General features: G+C 36.4%; 1 protein-coding gene across 1 annotated transcript in view; it reads left to right on the top strand.

Annotated features, from left to right (window-relative positions):
* The first annotated feature begins 2,058 nt into the window (after positions 1-2,058).
* The window catches only part of LOC123867099 (elongation of very long chain fatty acids protein-like), a 43,509-nt gene continuing 39,567 nt past the window's right edge, over positions 2,059-6,000 (top strand). The window contains exon 1 of the mRNA XM_045908977.1: positions 2,059-2,231. The gene's annotated coding sequence lies outside the window, so the exon portion shown is untranslated. The remainder of the gene's footprint in view (positions 2,232-6,000) is intronic.

Raw genomic sequence — 6,000 nt, 5'->3', positions numbered from 1 at the left:
ATGCCTACTGTTTAGTTTTTATAGTAATTTGACCTAAGTAGGTTAACTTCAGACTTTCCAATATGTTTGTCCATTGTACATTGTACCTGCTTAATAAAATACTATTTTTGCTTAGCCAACGAAAATTTTTATTGACAGAAACGTGTAAAAAACAGTGTTTTTTTTTCTCATAATTACTGTCTATCTTTGATGTACCTATTCTACTCCCTTTACAACCTCTCGCACTGCCAAGGGTCACTGGTAGAGATCTCTTATAGAGATAAGTGCTTTCCTGTCCACTTTTTCTTTCTTTTTATTATTTATATTGTTACAACTTTTTGGTACAAATAAAAAATAAATAAACGATGCTCGATTCACGTGCATGTAAATCGAGCATCGTTGAATTATTATCATTATCATGCTCAACCCATCGCTGGCCCACTACTGAGCATGGATCTCCAGGTATCCCGCACGGGCGAGCCCGCGGGGGCTGTTCGGGTGTACGGGGCGTCCCTACCCCGATTGCCATGTCGACCTGTCGCGTACCATACTTCGCAATATTATATAAGTAGCGCTTTCTCTGTTTTTGTATGGGATTAGTTAGAGAGAGCGCTATATTAACTTCATTCCGAGCATAGGTTATATAATTAAAATTGAATGCATCCTATCGTAACCTCAAGATCTACGGAAAATGGTCAATAATGCGATAATTACGAAGCAAATACTCACCTTGACCCCAAAATCGGTTTAACGCCTCTTCACTGTAACCGTTTATTGAATTATATAACACTGTTAGAATGTTTTGTAAACTATGTAAATATTGACTAACTGTAAGAGAGGTAACTTACTTTGATGGCTCAGTGACCCAAAGGGCATCTCTAAATCCAGACAGTTAGATCCAAGCGACTGCAAAATTACAGTTTTTTCTAATTGACGAATACATCACACAGGCTGCGTATGAGTCGCGTAAGCGTAGACGTAGCGCGTACCATTGCTTTGTAATGGATGGAACTGCAAACATGGCATACCGCTTGCGTGGCGTAAACAATCACGTAGATATCATGCGTGTAGTTACGTCTATGGGTTCACGCGCGTCCCTACGCATGTTTCACTTGAACGTGCTGCATACGCAATTGGTGGGAATCGGCCATGAACAGTTTTTTTTAAATCTCGCGGACACTTTTTGATTTTCCGATAAAAAGTAGTCTATGCTAATTTCCAGGACGAATCTAACAGAACAGTAACATACGAAAGAACAGATCTGTCGATCTATTAGTTGGTTAGTTGGTGTCTGTTGTAAATGAAGATTCAGATAATATTTTCGTATTGGTGAAATCTAAATAAATTTAGAACGCCGTGTTCAAGCTTGCAGTAAGTACCTTAACGGTTCGTCAAAAACCCATTGCATGCAGTGTAGACTACAAAAGCAAACATCTCCATATTTTTTTTTTTAAAGAATATTAGCCATGTTATATGACTACTCTCCAACTAAGCGTCAGGCTTGTGCTAGGAGTAGGTACGGCGGGGTTTGAACGTCGACCTTTCGGTTTTCAGTCCACTCCTTTACCGGTTGAGCTATTGAGGCTCTAATATTAATTTTCATTACTTATCCTCTCTTCATCTTTGTGGATTCTAGACTACTTTAGATGTTCAAAGTTACAGAATAAGAAGGGCTTGGCCACAGTCTACCACGCTGGCCAAGTGCGGATTAGCAGACTTCACACACCTTTGACAACATTATGGAGAATTTTCAGGCATGCAGGTTTCCTGGCGATGTTTTCCTTCATCGTTAAAGCAAGTGATACATCTACGAAAAGATTGAGTGGCATGCCGGGGATTGAATCCTCGACCTCGTGAATAGGAGGCGGAAGTCTTAACCACCAGGATAACACGGTTTTTTTCAACAAATAGAAGGCTCTAAAGGAATTCAGATCACAAACGATAATCACGTGCACCAACTCTACAAATATCATAACAAATCCGTAAAGACAAAATTGCCTAGAGAAAACGGTGACGGGCGATCTCAAAAACATAATATTTCACATTGCATAACGTGTAGGCTTCGATGAACATCGCAGTACAGCCTGCGCCCGCGCAGCCTACTGCAAGAAGCATTTACATCAGTTGCTTTCAGACCATCTCGAAGGGTTGACGTGTTTTGTGTCCCATTTACGAAAATCGAATTCTTACTACGCGATCGCGTGTGTATATTTTTTTTAGTTTGTGTCTCCACTTTTCCAGGAGCTGTAAAGGTTTGTATAATTAATTTTTAATTTAATAAAAAATTTTCTTTTTATATAATTTTATTGATTCAAAGTTACATAATTATGTAATTTAATAGAATATTTTCATTGACGAATTAATTTAAATAGAAAGCATTATGTCTTAATTATGGTATGTGGTGAATTATTCAAACCCTTTTACTAAGTATGCGTATTTTTTACGGTAGACACTTTGAGCTCTAATTTAGGTGAAAGTTTGACGTTTGGTAACACGCTGTTGTCTTGTTTTGTCGTTTTGCAAAACACTTGTTGCACCTGCGACCTTTTTTTAAGAGGGCTCTCTCCGTCACTCGTTTCATACAATCGTAGTTCCAATTTCATTTGAATATTAAGCAACCAAAGTCCATGAAATTTTGCAAACATATTCTAGAAACTAATATCTGTGTCTGTGGTGTTTTAGATTTTTTGTGGATTAGTTTGTGGTTTTCCAGATTTCTGTTAAAATATTCGGTTTCAAAGTTACGCGGTCTTAAAAATTTTCATACAAATCTTTGAGCCCCTGTAATTTTAAAACTACATATTTTTAGAAAAATCCAAAACACCACAGACACAGATATTAGTTTCTAGAATATGTCTGCAAAATTTCATGGATTTTGGTTGCTTAATATTCTACGATTGTATGAAACGAGTGACGGAGAGAGCCCTGTTAATAGTCAAAATGATAGAGGGAGTGGTAGTTAGATTGTAAGAGAGCGTGAATAATGATGTGTTAATGTTAAGAAACGTTACGTCAAGTAAGAAGCCTTAATAGCTTAGCCAGAGTGAACTATAAGGATGCTTCCGTTGGAAATCTCATAACCAAGATAAGGGCTTCTTTAGTGGACCATTCAGATGACATGTATCATGTTCAATCTTTATAAAATGCATTAAGATTTTTGATTCTAGATCAAAGGGAAGTACCCTACAGGTTTTCTTGACACACTCGACAGACGGACAAATGGACAAATGACAGACCGACAGACAGACAGACAACAAAGTGATACTTTAAGGGTTCCGTTTTTCCGTTTGAGGCACGGAACCCTAAAAATATAATAATTAAATATATTATTTAGTGTACAATGGTACGGGACCCTTCATGTGCGAGTCCGATTTGAACGTGACCGGTTTTTTAAATGTTGTGTTAAATAAAAATTGGCAAAAATTTGTTTTTAATAATCAAGGTTTGACGGTTAGTGGTTAAACGTCGGTTTTCTAATCGGTAGGTCAGGGGTTCCAACCCGGGCGCGCACGGCTAACTCTTCGGAGTTACGTGTGTTAATATGAATAGTGTAAGTCTAAGTTGTAATGCATTTTGGCCTTAAGCTGTATGCAATTTGCATTGCAAAAATCTGTAGTTAAAAAAATGATGACCAACATAATATTGCCTGTCCAAGTAACGAAGTACCTTGATCGATGATCTTCTTGAGGCATAGCATTATTGGTACTATCCAGTTCCAAAAGCTTCCGGTTTGCGTGGGTCTCACACACCTCACACGTAAAAGCCTCGTTAGCGGGTTGGTCCAGTTATGAAATGGACCTATAAGTTATATTATGGTGATTACATCATCCATCTCGTTCAGTGACAATCTTCATAAATATTTATTCATCATCATCATCACTAGAAGCCTACCGTCGCGTCGGTCCACTGAGCATGGGTCTCCTTTCAGAATGAGAAGGGCAGGCCATAATCCGCCCAGGAATTGGCAGACCTCATACACCTTTGAGATTATTATGAAGAACTCATGCATGCAGGTTTCTGCACGATGTTTTCCTTCACCATTAAAGCAAGACAGTTTAATTGCTTTAAAATGCACATAACTTCAAAAAGTTAGACCATTAGTGGTTTAAGCTGTACCTACATTGACATGCCATGTCAGTTTCTCCTCTTGTAGAGCGATGGGTATTATAGATTCTATAAGAAACTGCATTAAAGATTTTGAGTGTAGATTCCAATTAGGCTTCTTCTAAGATAGGTAAGCTACCATCTTAGACCAAACCCGTATTATTTCCTCAAAAAGACTAGAAACATTATTCAACACAACACTAGACAAGAAAGAAACATTAATTTTTAATCATCTTTCATCAATTAAGAACCGATCACTCATAAAAGCTTGGCCTATCAAATTCGTGTTAACCAATAATTACGAAACAGTAGGTCAAGAAAATTCATAGTAAGCAGACATACATTCTAATTGTATTACATACGAGTACGTTATTATTTTGCTTGCAGTGTAAAGATTTTGTCCTACTTTTGAGTTGGTATGAGGATTGTAGGTTATATATACCTCAGCACTTTTACCTATACACTTGCGTCACGTCACTCTGTAGAATCATTAAAAATATACCTACTTATCTACTTATTTTATTAACCCCCCACCCAAAAAGAGGGGTGTTATAGGTTTGACGTGTGTATCTGTGTATCTGTGTATCTGCCTGTGGCATCGTAGCGCCTAAACGAATGAACCGATTTTAATTTAGTTTTTTTTGTTTGAAAGGTGGCTTGATCGAGAGTGTTCTTAGCTATAATCTAAAAAAATTGGTTCAGCCGTTTAAGAGTTATCAGCTCTTTTCTTGTTTTCTTGTAGAAAGGAAGGTTAGATAACCGTTAGGTTCATAATATTCAAGTGACAATTGACAAATGTCAAGCTGTCAAGATGGACGTTGCCTAGATATACATAATTATTTATTTGAAAATGATTTGTCGGGGGTGTTGAAAATTTTTAATTTACACTTGTTTGCATCAACACGAGTGAAGTATTTATCCCCAACTGTCTTTTGCCTGCAACTTCGTCCGTGGAGTTTTTTTTATTTGAGTTAGACTGGTTACAATCAGTGATACTAAAGTTAGATAATTACATTTAAATTACATTGCATAAATGCGATTGCAACCTATTTGAAACGACCACAGCATGTATAAAAACTTACTAAAAACTATTAAATTAGGTTGTTGTAGAATATTTTGCTCCACCTGCCTGTGAAAGTCGTATTAATTTTTCCTTTCCATTACTTACCCATAAAATTTCCTAATTTTATAGGTAACGGGATACCTACCTACTATGTACTCCTTTACTTTTAACTGAAAGTCAAAATTAGTATTTTCCTAAAATCGTGAAATACGTATTCCTTCTATTTGAAGAAAAGCCTTAAAAAATTAAAAACACTTTCCGTGCAGCTTTGAGGCCTTTAAAAAGCCAGAAGTAATATAATACTTAATGCATTAAATTACTTAATGAATTATAATTAAATGCAAAAGAAAAGCATTTAATTCAGCCCAGTTGTTTTTTCAGAAAACGCACAAACACACACAACTTCCAAATATTTACATGTACAATTTCGTTCCGCTGTGGATTTAAATTATAATTCAAAGATATTTGTAAACTTTTGTAAAGCAAAAAGTGTATCAGATTTATCCCACCAAAAACATTTCATGTAAAAAGTTAGCCAAGACTCACAAGTTCATAATGTTTTCACTGTTAAAAAGTTATGAGATCTCTAGTAGAGCCAAGCCCCTAGCTGATCTTAGATTTGTGCTGGCCATGGGACCTATCCCAAGTCCAAAGTAATATAGCTCTTAAATGTTCTTGACTATATCACATTTATAACAATAAATAACAAATCACTCTACTTACAAGCTCTGATTCTACAAACCCTACATCTTGGTAAAAAAAAAGACGGCTTGGCCGTTTAATAACTTTTAACGTTTAATATGTTATGTCATGTAATAGTTTTACGAACATTAAACGGCCAAGCCGTACTTTTT

The sequence above is a fragment of the Maniola jurtina genome, chromosome 7, assembly GCF_905333055.1.
Source record: "Maniola jurtina chromosome 7, ilManJurt1.1, whole genome shotgun sequence".
Taxonomy (NCBI): domain Eukaryota; kingdom Metazoa; phylum Arthropoda; class Insecta; order Lepidoptera; family Nymphalidae; genus Maniola; species Maniola jurtina.
Note: the sequence above shows the minus strand (reverse complement) of the source record. Positions and strands in the feature narration are given on the sequence as shown.